Source organism: Mauremys mutica, chromosome 22 (genome assembly GCF_020497125.1).
Source record: "Mauremys mutica isolate MM-2020 ecotype Southern chromosome 22, ASM2049712v1, whole genome shotgun sequence".
NCBI lineage: Eukaryota > Metazoa > Chordata > Testudines > Geoemydidae > Mauremys > Mauremys mutica.
This window is the reverse complement of record NC_059093.1, coordinates 22,008,403-22,023,211: the sequence shown is the minus strand read 5'-3', so window position 1 is coordinate 22,023,211 and position 14,809 is coordinate 22,008,403. Positions and strand designations below refer to the sequence as shown.

The 14,809-nt window shown below is 55.6% G+C and overlaps 1 non-coding gene across 1 annotated transcript; it reads left to right on the top strand.

The window, feature by feature from the left end:
• The first annotated feature begins 3,743 nt into the window (after positions 1-3,743).
• Positions 3,744-3,815, top strand: TRNAD-GUC. The gene has a single exon. It is a non-coding gene; the product is annotated as a tRNA-Asp (tRNA).
• Positions 3,816-14,809: the final 10,994 nt, after the last annotated feature.

The following is a 14,809-nucleotide window of genomic DNA, read 5'->3' as shown; positions in this document are numbered from 1 at the left end:
TTTTTGGCCAACATCAGAAGATGGTAGGAAAGCAGGGCCAGCCCCCCTGGTGGGGCCTCTTACTATTCCCACTCAAGGTGCTCACTTTGGCAGTGGGTCAGAAGATTTTACCCAGCTGGCGAGAAGCAGAGAAACACCCAGGCTCCAAAGGTGCTATGTAGCAAGTACCCTCCAGCACAGGGACAGGCGCACACTTGGAAGAGGGAAACTGCTCCACACTCTAGCCCGGGCAGCCGCCCATTTTCTTTGGCAAGTCAGGAATGGCAAAGGTGAGACTGGAAGCACCTGGGGCTCATGCCCCAGCCTTTGTGAAACCCACCCCCCAACTCCTTCCCGGGGCTCTAGCTGAAGCCAGAGCATTGGCCTGAGCGGCCAAGAAGAGGTTCCAGCCCTGAAGGGAGCAGGACTTACAGCACAAAGGTAAAATTGCACAAGCACAACGGGACTCGATCCCTCAATCTCCTGATCCGAAGTCAGACGGCTTAGCCATTAGGACATGCGGTCACAGGAACAAAACCTTTCCAAGCACTGATTTGGAAAAGGCAGACACTGTGTTTCTCAGGTCCTCTACTGAGTGGGGCCGAGACTCTCTGGGCACAAGAAATCAAGTTCCCAGTGACACGTGAGACTTAATTCTCTGGAGCCAGGTACAGGACTTTGGCAGGGAGGCTCTGGCATGAGGGATTGGGGTGCAGCGGACAGACCGGCTGTCTAGGTGCTTAGATTTGGTCTCACTGAGGAGAAGGAGGAATCCTGCTGACAGGCAGTGGCTGTGGAGAAAAAGTGGGATGTCCAGGCTGCTCCGGTCTCCTTCTTCCAGCTCCTCATCTGGCTGAGCTGCTCCACCGGCCTGGACAAGTCCTCTGCATGCACAGCAAATAGCTCAAGAGACATTTTTGCCCAAACCTGTGCTGGGGGGTGAGCTTCTATCTTCCCTGTCCCACCCGCGCTAGAGCAGACCACTAGATTGAGAGAGACAGTCAACAACTATTAAGGCTAAGATCATATAAAGGGGGGGTCACAGAATTTGTGACTGTCAGAGATCTCAGTGACATTTTCCACCTCAGCCCTGGGGCAGCAAGACTGGAGCTGTTGGCTGGTGGGGGCCCCAGAGCTATCAGCCACCAGCAGCGGAAGGGGCTCCCACAGGCCCATGCCACCACGGATGGACCCCACAGCTCCCAGCTACTGTGAGCAGCGGGATGCCCCCAGAGCTCCCAGCTGTTGTGGGGGGATCCCAGAGCTCCCAGGTACCACATGTGACAGGGGGACCCTGGAGCTCCCAGTGGGATGACCAGGTTATAAGTCCGGTCAGCGGTGCTGCGGGGCTCAGGCAGGCTGGTCCCTACGTGTCCTAGGGCTCCGTGCTGCACCCTGGAAGTGGCCAGTAGGTCCCCCCTGCTGCACCGCTGACCAGGAGCCGCCCGAGGTAAGTCTGCACCTCAACCCCCCGCCCCAGGCCTGAACCCCCCCAAACCCAGAGTCCCCTCTTGCACCCCAGAGCCCTCACCCCCGTGCCCCAGCCCAGAGCTTCCTCCCACACCTGGAACCCCTCATCCCTGTCCTCATCCCTGACCCCACCCCAGAGCCATCACCCCGTCCTGGAGCCCAACCCCCTGTCTCAACCCACAGCCCCCTCCTGCACTCTGAATCCCTCGGCCCCACCCTGCAGCCTGGAGCCCCCTCCTCCACCCCAAACCCCTCATCTCCCCACAGCTCCCACAGGCAGACCCTGGAGCTCCCAGCAGCCATGGGTGGCTGGGGAGCCCCCACAGCCCCACCCCACTGCGTATGGACCCTGCAGCTCCTACGAGTGGACCCCAGAGCTCCCAGCCGCTGCGGATGGACCCAGGATTTCCCAACAGGCCTTGATGGCGGGAGGACCCTGCAGCCCCACGTCATTGCTAACAGACCCTGCAGCTCCGAAGCCCCTGGAGCTCCCGGCCGCCCCAGGCAGGAGAGGAGCCCCCAGCGCTCAGACACCGCAGGCAGAGCCCGGAGCTCCCAGTCACCGGGGGGGGGGTGAGGAGAAGCCGCAGCCCCCGGCCATTGCAGGTGGCCCCGCAGCTCCCAGCCGCCGCGGGCGGGCGGACGCCAGAGCCCCCCGCTGCCATCGGGACCCCGCGGCCCCCGGCCGCCCCGGGCAGGACCCGTCACCCCGCGACCGGCAGGAAACAGCCGCGCGCGGAAGCGCCTCACGCCCTGTGACCCCCCCCGGTGCTGTGGCTTCTCGCCAGTCGGGAGGCGGCGCCGCTGCTGCGGTCTCGGTCCCTCTGCCCGGCAGCGGAACCCGCCCCGCGCGGCCTCGCGCCACTTCTCGCGGGTGGCGCTGAGCTCTGAGCGCACAAGGCCCTGGCGGCTCCGCCCCGCATCGCTGTCAGACAACGTCACCAATGGGAGATGAGCCTGTCAGAAACATCAGTTGGGGAGGGCCCAATGGGAGACCAGCTTTCAGAGACCCGCCCCGCACGAGGGCCAATGGGAGATTAGCTGTCAAAAAAAACTAGGCAGGCAGGCACCAGCCAACCAGGAACCGCCCCTCATCTCAAGGACCCAGACAGCCCCACCCCCACCTGTCCTATGTCCCACAGCAGCAGCCAGCACTGGGTGGCTTGTGTAGCGCCCAACAACAGCCCCCAAAGCAGAGTCTCAATTCCCCTTCCCCAACACTGCTCTTCATTAGGTAACGAGACACCCACCCAAACACCAAAAAAAGAAGAGGGGACACTTTCTGTTTTCACAACCAACTTCCTCCCTCCCTCCTTCCCCCCCCCCGCAGCCCCTTCCCCATGTCTGGCCACACGCTCCCAGCTCAGGGTGACTACACACCCCGTCGGGGCAGGCTCTGCTCAGCCCGGCTCCCCACAGCCTGCACTAAACATGTGGGGCCCAACCCCAAAACTTACTCATATTTTACCCCAATGGCCCAAAACTGCTGCTTTTAATATATGCAAATAAGGTGCTGCCACACTCAGGCCTCTCCCCAGCTCTCCAGTGGAGCCACACAGCAGAGAACAAGGTGATATTTAAATTAGCCAGGACGTCGCTCAGTCATTGCCCTCTGTTCCCAGCAGGTGGCGCCGGAGAGCTCCGAGCTGGCTCCCTTCCCTTTCTCGCGTCGGCTTCAGCCCCCGGGTTACAAACGCACCAACCGGGGAGCAGGAGTGCGGGGCTGCTCCAGGGTGACCAGATGTCCCATGTTTAAAGGGACAGTCCGGTCTGGGAGAACTTTTTCTTATGCAGGAGCCTATTGCCCCCCACCCCCGTCCCGTTTTCCACAGTTTCTTCAATGTCACCCTATGGGGCAGCTCTGCGGGGACGGACTTGCACACTTGGGAGCCATCAGCCGGATCCGCGTGCCAGGGAAGCTGCGTCCCTCCAGAGGCACTTGAGAAGCCAAAGGGGCCGTGGGTGAGTTTGTGATGAGGTGAGTCTGAAGTGTGGAAGGGGGAGGGTGGCAAGAGGCGGTTTTGAGAGGAAAAAAGGTGCTGCTGAGCTGGTAGGGGAGGGCAAGGTCCCAGGCGGGTGCTGTGTGAGGAGCTGTGTAGGCCTGAAAAGGCGTCGTGCTGGGCAAGGGCAGGTGAGGAGGGCCAGGGCTTTTCCCAGGGCTGTTGCTGCGGCCAAAGCCTTTGGGAAGCAGAAGAGGGCCGGGGTGCTGTTGCCTGCTGGGGCCCATGCAACGGTGTAGGTGTATGCTGACCATAGCTGGTCTGTGGGAGCTGGGGCCCCTCCCTGTGCCCCTTTCCTCGTTAGTATAGTGGTGAGTATCCCCGCCTGTCACGCAGGAGACCGGGGTTCGATTCCCTGATGGGGAGGGTGACCCCTTTTCAAGGGGGGAACAAAGAAATCCCTGGCCTGCCCACCACATGCCTTGCATTCTCCTTCTACGGCCACTTCCCTTCGCACCCCGCACTGATGACTTTCACCTCCAGAGAGACAATTACCTCGCAAGGACACGCTGGCCCTAGCCAAAGCCTCTCCCTGGCCTTCCGCCCCCGGGCCCAGCTTTGGGGCCTCCACGTGGGGGCACGTTTCAGAGCGGCAAAGGGAAATAGGCTGGCCAGGGGCATGAGGACAATGGCCCAGACAAACGGGGAGGGACCTGGTCCAGGGGTGGAGGAAGACAGAAAAAGGGACAGGCATGGGATTGGCTTCCTCTATTTTTTCCTTTGCTCAGCATTTTACCTGTGACTGTAATGGGGAGACTTGAGAAATACCTGTGGCTGCCGGCGAGGTAGGTGGCCGCCCCGAGAGCGCAGAGCTGAGGCTTTTGCATTGGGCTGCTGCCTGCGCCCCCAGCACCTGGCCGTGATCGTATAGTGGTTAGTACTCTGCGCCGTGGCCGCAGCAACCTCGGTTCGAATCCGGGTCATGGCATTAATTTTTGGTGGGGAGGGGCTATCCTGCAGCATGCCTCGTGGCTCAGTCTGATGGCGTCCATTTGCAAAGAGAGCCATCAGCCGGTCCTTAGTTTCTGCTTGATAAAGGCAAGTCAGTGGGGTCCATCCGTCAGAAAAAGAGTCCCAGGACTTCTTGCTGGGCGCCAGGGTCCAAAAGCAGCGCATTCCCTCCTGGAAAGGGCTGTGTTTCGAATGTCCGTCCAGTGCACGTTGAAGGGAAGGATCTGCGTGCCTGGGAAGCTGCGTCCCTCCAGAGGCGCTTGAGAAGCCAAAGGGAAATAGGCAGGCCAGGGGCATAAGCAATGATTTCCCAACCCCCCCCCCCAGTTTTGTGAACTAGTTTCATGCCAAACCTGGTGGCTGAACTTCGCGACTTTGTCCTCACCCACAACTATTTCACATTCGGGAACAATATATATCTTCAAGTCAGCGGCACTGCTATCGGTACCCACATGGCCCCACAGTATGCCAATTTTTTTATGGCTGACTTAAAACAACGCTTCCTTAGCTCTCGTCTCCTAATGCCCCTACTGTACTTGCACTACACTGAAGACATCTTCATCATCTGGACTCATGGAAAAGAAGCCCTTGAGGAATTCCACCATGATTTTAACAATTTCCATCCCACCATCAACCTCAGCCTAGATCAATTCACTCAAGTGGTCCATTTCCTTGACAGTAGTGTGCTGATAAGCGATGGTCACATAAACACAACCTTATACCGGAAACCCACTGACCGCTATACTTATCTACATGCCTCCAGCTTCCATCCAGGACACACCACCTTATCCATTGTCTATAGCCAAGCTCTAAGATACAACCGTATTTGCTCCAATCCCTCAGATAGAGATAATCACCTACAAGATCTCTATCAAGCATTCTTAAAACTACAATACCCACCTGCTGAAGTGAAAAAACAGGTTGACAGAGCCAGAAGAGTACCCAGAAGTCACCTACTACAAGACAGGCCCAACATAGAAAGTAACAGAATGCCACTGGCCTTTATGTTCATCCCCCAATTAAAACCTCTCTAGCGAATCATCAAATTTCTACAACCTATCCTGAAAGATGATCCCTCACTCTCCCAGATCTTGGGAGACAGGCCAGTCCTTGCTTACAGACAATCCCCAAACCTGAAGCAAATCCTCACCAGCAACCACAGAACAACAACACTAACCCAGGAATCTATCCTTGCAATAAAGCCCGATGCCAACTCTGTCCACATATCTATTCAAGTGACACCATAATACGACCTAATCACATCAGCCATGCCATCAGGGGCTCGTTCACCTCCACATCTACCAATGTGATATATGCCATTATGTGCCAGCAATGCCCCTCTTCCATGTACATTGGCCAAACCAGACAGTCTCTGTGCAAAAAAATAAATGGGATGTAAAGCAGACATCAAGAATTATAACATTCAAACACCAGTAGGAGAACACTTCAACCTCTGGCCGTTCAGTAACAGATTTAAAGGTGGCAATTTTGCAACAGAAAGCTTCAAAAACAGACTCCAACGAGAAACTGCTGAACTTGAATTAATATGCAAACTAGTTACAATCAATTTAGGCTTAAATAGAGACTGAAAATGGCTGAGCCATTACACACATTGAATCTATTTCCCCATGTTAAGTATCCTCACACCTTCTTGTCAAACTACCTTAAATGGGTCATCTTGATTATCACTACGAAAGTTTTTTTTTCTCCTGCTGAGAATAGCTCATCTTAATTAATTAGCCTCTTAGAGTTGGTTGGGCAACGCCCACCTTTTCATGTTCTCTGTGTGTATGTATGTGTATGTATGTGTGCTTATACATATATCCTCACTATATGTTCCATTCTATGCATCCGATGAAGCCATTTATCAACATTGAATTTCAGCTGCCATTTTGTTGCCCAATCACCCAGTTTTGTGAGATCCCTTTGTAACTCTTCGCAGTCTGCCTGGGACTTAACTAACTATCTTGAACAGTTTTGTATCATCTGCAAATTTTGTCACCTCACTGTTTACCCATTTTTCCAGATCATTTATGAGTATGTTGAACAGTAATGGTCCCAGTACTGACCCCTCTGGGATACCATCTCTCTCCATTCTGAAAACTGATAATTTATTCCTACCCTTTGTTTCCAAGTTTTTAACCAGTTACTGATCCATGAGAGGACTTCCCTCTTATCCCATGATGGCTTACTTTTCAAAAGTCAATTTAAATTAAATACATTTTTTTTAAATTATATATATTTTTAGAAATCTAGACCTGTTATGTGTAACTTGCATTATCCTTATGTTAAATTTGCTTTATCCTAACAAAACATTTACTTTATTCACATCTCTTTTATGTATCTCATTGGCCCTGACAGCCCCCCTGTAAATTCAAACACCCCCTCTAATTTCAATTCCTGGGGAAACTACTGGGCGCCGCCTCCTGCCTGGCGAGAAGCCGCAGCACCGGGGGTGTCACAGGGTGCGAGGGGCTTCCGCGCGCGGCTGTTTTCTGCCAGTCGCAGGGTGATGGTTCCTGCCCGTGGCGGCCGGGGGCTGCGGGGTCCCGATGGCAGCTGGGGGCTCTGGCATCCACCTGCGGCGGCTGGGAGCTATGGGGCCACCTGCAATGGCCGGGGGCTGCGGCTTCTCCTCACCCCCCCCGGTGACTGGGAACGCCAGGCTCTGCCTGCAGTGTCTGAGCGCTGGGGGCGGCTGAGGGCTGCCTGGGGCGGCTGGGAGCTCCAGGGTCTTCGGAGCTGCAGGGTCTATTAGCAAAAGGCAGACACTGACGCATCCAACGAAGTGGGGATTCACCCACGAAAGCTCATGCTCCAATACGTATGTTAGTCTATAAGGTGCCACACGACTCTTTGCTGCTTTTGCAGACATTGTGTTTCTCGGGTCAGCTACTGAGGGGGGCCAAGACTCTCTGGGCACAAGAAGTCGAGTTCCCAGTGACACGTGAGACTTAATTCTCTGGAGCCAGGTGCAGAGCTTTGGCAGGGAGGCTCAGGCATGGGGGACTGGGGTGCAGCGGATGGACTGGCTGTCTAGGTGAGGAGATTTAGTCGCACTGAGGAGGAGGAGGAATCCTGCTGATAGGCAGTAGCCAGGGCCGGTGCAACCACTAGGCGAACTAGTCGGCCGCCCAGGGTGCCAAGTGGTTGGGGGCACCAAAAATCGCACTCAGGGGAGGCAGTGGAGTGGAGGTGAGCTGGGGCAGGGGGCTGGGAGGTGCGGGGGGAGGGCATGCAGCAAGCAATGGGGGGGGGCTGCAGGGGAACCGCTCCCTGTCCCAGCTCACCTCTGCTCCGTCTTCTCCCCTGAGCACGCTGCCCCCGCTCTAATTCTCCTCCCCTCCCAGGCTTGCGGCACTAAACAGCTGATTGGCACCGCAAGTCTGGGAGGCGGGAGAAGTGGAGCGGCGCCGGCGTGCTCAGGGGAGAAGGCGGAGTGGAGGTGAGCTGGGGTGGGGAGCTGCTGCAGGGGGGGCTGCCCGGCTCTTACCCATGGCCCCCGCCCCTACACTCACTGCATGGTAAGTGGAGTGACCCAGTCCCAGCCTGGTCCACTCCCCTGGCTCCCAGCCATGCCGCTGGCGAGTGCTGTGGGGTGGTTCCTCCCTCCCCCCAAGCTTGGGAGCCAGGGGAGCAGAGCAGGCTGGGGCCCCAGGCCTGCGTGGGGGGAAGCAGAGGTGGGCTGGCCCCAGGCCATCGTGGGACCAGGGGGGATGGCTACTTCCTGCGGGAAGTGGAGTGACCCAGCCCCAGCCTGCTCTGCTCCCCTGGCTCCCAGGCTTGTGTTGGTGTTGGCTGGATTTGTGCGGGTGTTTGTGTATGTTTGCAATTGTGTGTGTGTGTGTGCATGCTCTGCTGCCTTCTGCCGGCGCGACAACTGTTTCTCTGTATGTCACAGCCCATACCGTCGACCCCGATGGTGATTTCCCCATCTTACAATGGCTGGCTGGCCTGACCCTTCTCCTCTCTGCAGAGTGTGGCAGGGGCTGCAGCTCACCCCATGTGGGGCAGGAGTGCCAAGGTGTGAGGTGCTGGGCTCCAATGCACCTGGAGAGTAGCTCAGGTGAGGTGGGGCAGGGTGTGTGGTGTCCGTTCTGCGTTGCCTGGTGCTGGGCCACTGCACAATCCCCAGCCACGCTGCACAGCGCACCCCGAGAGGGGGCAGGGGGCCAAGCAGATGATCCAGCATGAGGGGATCATTCTCATCGGTAGCTGTCCAGTGGCAGTGAGTGCCACAGGCCTTGGCACATGCTGTGTGGGGCAGGAGGTCCTTGTATTTGGAGCAGTGGGAGTGAACTGCGTGCAGTTGTGTCTCTGAGCACGATTGTGAATATTATGGTGTGTGGGGGGGTGATTGTGAGTGTGGCTGGGGGTGTGATTGTTGCTCTCTTTGGGGGTTGGGCTAGCATGTCCCTCTGGGTGTGTTGTGTGTGAGTGTTCTTGGGATTGTGTGAGTCCCTTTGTGCGTCAGAGTGTGTGTGTGTGTGTGTGTGTGTGTGTGTGTGTGTGTGTGTGAGAGAGAGAGAGAGAGAGAGAGAGAGAGAGAGAGAGAGAGTGACTGACTGACTGACTGCGACTGTGACTGTGACTTGCTGCAGAATACAAAATCCTGCAAAGCCATTTCCTACTGGTTAGCCCAGCAACACACTGATACAAACAGTGTCACAGATGCGCACACACACACACACAGAGTAGGGCTCAGCCCCGCCAACAGGGGGCAGCAGGGACACACACGTCTCCTCTGAGCCAACTTGGACAATTTCCCATCACGACCCGGCACAGTGCTGGTGCCCCCACACAGGGGTGGGCAGTGACCGGGCGGGGGATGGGGGGGGGTCAGAGGTGCCGGATCTGTAAAAGCAGCAAAGAGTCCTGTGGCTCCTTATAGACTAACAGACGTATTGGAGCATGAACTTTCTTGGTTGAATCCCCACTTCGTCGGATGGATTCAGAAGGAAGCACTTTGGGAAAATCAGTCAAGGCCCTTAGCAGAGCTAGGACACAGACCCAGTGACCCCTGCACCACCCTGGGAGGGGAGTGGGGTCGAGTGGTCAGAGCAGGAGGGGGCTGGGCACCAGGACCCCTGGGTTCTATCCCTGGCCCAGGGAGTGGAAGGGGTCTAGAGCAGGAGAACTGGGAGCCAGGACTCCTGGGTTCCATAGGGGAGACTGTTTTTTCCTGTGCTTCCCTCCCTAGAGATCCCAGCCCAGCCCCCTAGTGGAGAGTGAGTGGGAGCCGGGGAAGTTGCTCTCCCACTTCAGAAACATAATTCAACTTCCCCTCCACCATGGGCTGTGACATCATGAACCTCCCCCTCCCCCAGGTGGACAGTAGAAGCCCCGCCCACCAGAGAAGTGGGGGGGGGTCTAGTTGCACCCACAACAATCCCACTCATGGTTGCAAAGAAACCCCACCCAGCCCCACAAACCACTGCTAGGACAGGATCTGCTGCTTTCTTTTCACCATGAGCTGCTCCCCGCCAGGCACCACACCCCATTCACACGCCTTTGGTCACTGTGTAGCTCAGTGGCAATCACTGCCCCGAAGTGACTCCGGCGCAGGCACCCACAGCACGAACTCCCCACACCGGATTCTGGCCACATGCAGAGAATTCTTCCCCCGGGCTCCTTCGGTTCCTCTCGCTGCTCTGCGTCCTGCCGCCAGACACTGCTCATCTGCATAGCCCCGCCCATGGACACGTGACACCTTCTGTCGTTTTGGTCTCCAGTGAATGAGTTGCCTGCGGGGAGTGAACACGTCACCGCACGTCACAGCCCCAGCGCACGTCACAGCCGCCGGGCGGGGATTGTCTGTGAGCCCCGCGCTGGGGGCGGGGCTTCAGGGAGAGACCCAGCCCCATAGACAGCCTGGGGCAGGGAGATATTGGGGGAAGGGATGAGGGGAGAAGGGGGGAGGGAGAGACCCACCCCCATAGACCCATAGGAGCAGGGGATATTGGGGTCAGGAGGGGAGAAGGGGGGTTGGCAGAGACCCAGCCTGGGGTGCAGGAGAACTGGGGTGGGGTGGAGGGAGACATGTCGGGCGGGGGTGGGGGTGTGTGAAATGTTGGTCCAGGGAAACTGAGTCACTCCCAGGACATGCTGTGCAGGGGGGAGCACAGGGGCAGGGAGAGACCCCCAGCCCCACAGAGCCCCAGAGGGATATTGGGGGCAGGGGAGGGGATGGAGGGAGGAGAGACCCAGCCCCATAGACCCCTAGAGGCAGCAGGATATGGGGGGGTAGGAGAGGGGATGGCAGAGGAAAGGCCCATCTCCATAGACCCCCCAGAGGCAGGAAATGAGGGGAGAAGGGGGGAGGGAGGGATCCAGCCCTATAGACCTGCAGGGGCAGGGAGATATTGGGGGCAGGAGGGGAGAAGGGGGGTTGGCAGAGACCCAGCCCGGGGTGCAGGGGAAATGGGGTGGTTTGGAAGGATCTGGGGAGGAGAAGACACACAGGACAGGACACATGTTGGGACAGGGAAACTGACTCACTCCGAATACATGCGGAGCAGGGCAGGGCGGAGGCAGATCATGCTGGTCCCAGGGTAATTTCGGGGGGTTCTGATGCCCCACTCATCCGGGGGGCTCCCCTCTGGGCTGAGGAGCCCTGGGGTGGGGTGGGTGCAGGGGCTGGGTGTGTGTGTCAGGCTGGGGGAGCTGCCTGGGCAGAGGGGCTGGAACTGGGGGGGCTGCAGCAGCCCCTGGCTTGACGTGGTTTCCATCACACCCAGGGGTTACAGTTGGTTGGGTGGCTCAGCACCCCCCACTATACAGATTGTTCTGGCACCACTGGCCTAGGGTCACCGTCTAGTGCTCAGGGCCTGCCTGGCTCTCCTAGAGCAGGGCGAGCGCCCAGCTCTCCTGGGGCAGGGCTGGCGAGAGCTCTGGACAGATACTAACAGCGCCGGGGAGCCTGGACAAATATTAGTTGGACAGAGGAGCCTGGAGCAGTTTTATCAGAGAGCAGAAATGAATCCCGCACACAGCACTGGAGCTGCAGTGCTCAGCGCGTGGGCCTGGGTCTCCTGCACAGTCTCCCTGCCCCCCCCACCCCTCGTGGCATAACAAGTTCCCTGCAGAGAAGCAGAGGGGCGGGACCGAGGGCTGTGGCGGGTGCTGCAGCACCCCCATGTCTCACTGTGCAAAGCTCCAGGTGCTGTGGGAACAAAGCCAGCATTATTGTGTGATTCCAGAGAACCCCGGAGCTGTGCTGCCCCTGTGCAGTGTGAGCGGGAATGGCACGTTTTCACACTGCTTGTGAACACCAGGGCCCGTGCAACCATTTAGGCAAACTAGGCGGCCACCTAGGGCGCCTAGTGGTTGGAGGCGTCTAAAAGCCCCCTCAGGCGAGGAGGTGGAGCGGAGGTGAGCTGGGTGGGGGGGCGCGCGGGGAGGGCTGTCCGCAGTAACGGGGCAATGGGGGCGCACAGGGAAACAGCTCCCCATCCCAGCTCACCTCCACTCTGCCTCCTCCGCCGAGCACACAGCCCAGCTCTAATTCTCCTCCAATCGGCGTCGCAAGCCTGGGCGGGGAGGAGAATTAGAGCGATGCCGGGGTGCTCAGTGGATGGGGTGGAGCCGGGCTCCCCAGGCAGGCTTAGCTTCCGCAGGCATAGGCGGCAGGTTATATCTGTGTGCGGTGCCCGGGCTCCAGGAATATTCAGGGCTGGGGGCCCTGCTCCAGCAATATTTGGAGCTGGGTCTCTCCCCCGGCCCTGAGCCTCCCCAATGCCCCAAACCGTCATCCCCAGCCAGAGCCCTCATCCCCCTGCACCCTAATCCTCTGCCCCAGCCCTGAGCCCCCCTGCGCAGCATGAACCCCTCATCCCCCTGCACCCTAATTCTCAGACCCAGCCAGAGCCCTCATCCCCCGCACCCTAATCCTCTGCCCCAGCCCTGAGTCCCCTCCTCCATCATGAATCCCTCATCCTCAGCCCCACAGCCCTCACCCCTGTATTCCCTCCTATCCCCAAACTCCCTCCCCACAAGGTGCACCCCCTCCCCCTTCCCACATACCCCTTCCTAACCCCAAACTCCATCCTGTTGCCGGCCCAAAAAGGCCTGAGGCAGCAAACAGTGGTTCGTTGCCCGGTGTGCGTCGCACTAATTATCACACTAGGGTGGAGAATGCAGAAAAAGTTTATTTGAGCTCAAGTAAGGTGCCAGGGAGATATTTACCATCTCAAATCCTGCACACACAGATACAAGCTGTGTGTGTCTTCTTATACATGATTTCAACAAGGCATCCTCATTACCCCCCACTAGTCTCCTCCCCACTCCTATACAGTGTATAGTTAACAATTAAATCATCCTTGACAGCAGACAATTCATCTCGTAACTTTTCAAGGCTGTTACCTTGGTTTACTTCTGAATTTATTACCTTGTCTCCCCTCCCCTCTTTCTAAACTAAACAGGAGATAGTAAAAAGGGGCCCTATCTTCTGGTGTCTTACACTGATAAGAAGCTGTTACACATTCCATTCTCAATACTAGCCTGGGAGTTCAATTAGAGTTTAATATGGAAGCACTTTGGACAAGCATAAAATAACTTTGGTCCATTCAGGCCTGGTACAGAAAAGCTTCATTAATACTGTGGTTTTCTACCCTCCTGAGTTATCTAGGGATATGCCTAATGGCACCAACAATCCCCCCCTTTGAGAATACTCAACAAACATTTGGCTGAGTTTTCTCATACTTTGAAGACAAAAAACAATTAAACTCTAGGGAGCTGGGGTATTCAGTTCCACATTCATCCTCCCTATGGACCCGGTAGGATTCGGTATGTGGAAGCCCACACCCACCCTAACCGGTCCTCATGCCTGGAAGGAGCATTGTGAATGTCCATACTTCCATCCAGAAAGTGTCCAACTATGTCATCCCCCTGACCACAGATCAGATGGTTCCTGATAGTCTGTAAGGGCAGTGGGCCAAGTCTGGTGCTCAAGATCCATCTAAATATACCAGATCCCACTGCAATACCTTCCCAGTCTCAGTGATTCTCAATACCATCTTTGTCAGCAACTTCTGGGTCATAGAACTGAGGGTGGAAATGACATGTAAGCCACCAACTCCAGCCTGTCCTTGGGATAGCTGAGCTCTAAAAATAAGGCTAGTGGCCCCTTCTAGTTGGCCCAATTTCTTATCATGTTCCCAGCTTTTTAAAAATATTTCAAATGGTTGCTATATTATTGGCCTGAGTCCACAGAGATCTGGTCAATTCCCTCTTCTTGCAGAGGAAACAACCCAGGCTTTCTGTTGTGCTAATCTAATGGCAGCCCCTTGTGAGCAATACATGCTGGAGGATTTATCCAAACCACAGGACGCAGCCTGTAGAATAAACCCCAAAATCTAATCAATACCACAGTCTCAAACAGGGGTCCCACAAATTTCCTCCTGCCAGTGTATAATTCTTGGTTTCTACACCAGGGTCAGTCCTTTATGTCCTTTTTGGTCAGGAAATCCTGGATTCTGACACTGCACAACGCTGTTGGTGGTCACCAGGACTTAATAAGGGTCTTTCCAGCATAGAGCCAAAACAGTCTTTCGCTGGTGGAGCTTTACATTAATCCAGTTTCCTGGTTCCAAGAAGTGGCAGGCCTCCTAGGGTCTTTGTGTAGTTTGTCTTTACCTGTGAAAAAAAGAAACCTAACACATTTCATTAGTGCCTGTCAGCGATTTGCAGACTTTACAGCTGTGTGGGAACATTTAAGCCCCCCCCCTTGTCTTGGTTGTTAGCTAAGTCTTAGCTGAGAGCAGTGTCCTGAAATGGGGCTAATGCCGTATCTTTAAACTCAGCATGTTAGCTATTTTTCCTCAGTTAACTCGTTCTTCTTCCTTTTTCCTGTTTGGCTTCTTTTAACCTACAAAGGAAACTTAGCCTTCACTTATACATCTTTTTCTAACAATGAACACATATACATTGCCTTTATACAGTACATTAGTCTTATTATTTAAAGTTTGTCACATCTATCCTTTTACTAAAATAACTTTCGTCAAAGCTTTGGGACAACAAGCTAGGACAAGCACACCCACTTTGATGAGTTTATTTCATAGAGCCTCTAGTCCAATAGTTTCCCACCATCCCCAGCCCTCTGGCTAGAAATCTGAGATAGCCAGAAGGATCCAAATATAATATGGGGAGTGGGTTAACTTTCCATGTCCTTGCTTCCAAAAACTATTAGTATGCAAGTTTTATTAACAATTTTCAATTAAAAGATTTGGCCAATAAAGTTTCTCTTTCTCTTACTTAAGGAGATGTATTAGACTTTAGTATATCACATTTTTCCCAATTTATCCAAGCACTTTGTATTCCAAGTTGAACAAAACAAGTATCTGTATTCCAATCCAGACCATCCCATAAACAAAACAATTTTGGCCACCAGACAGACACCACAAGACAGAACA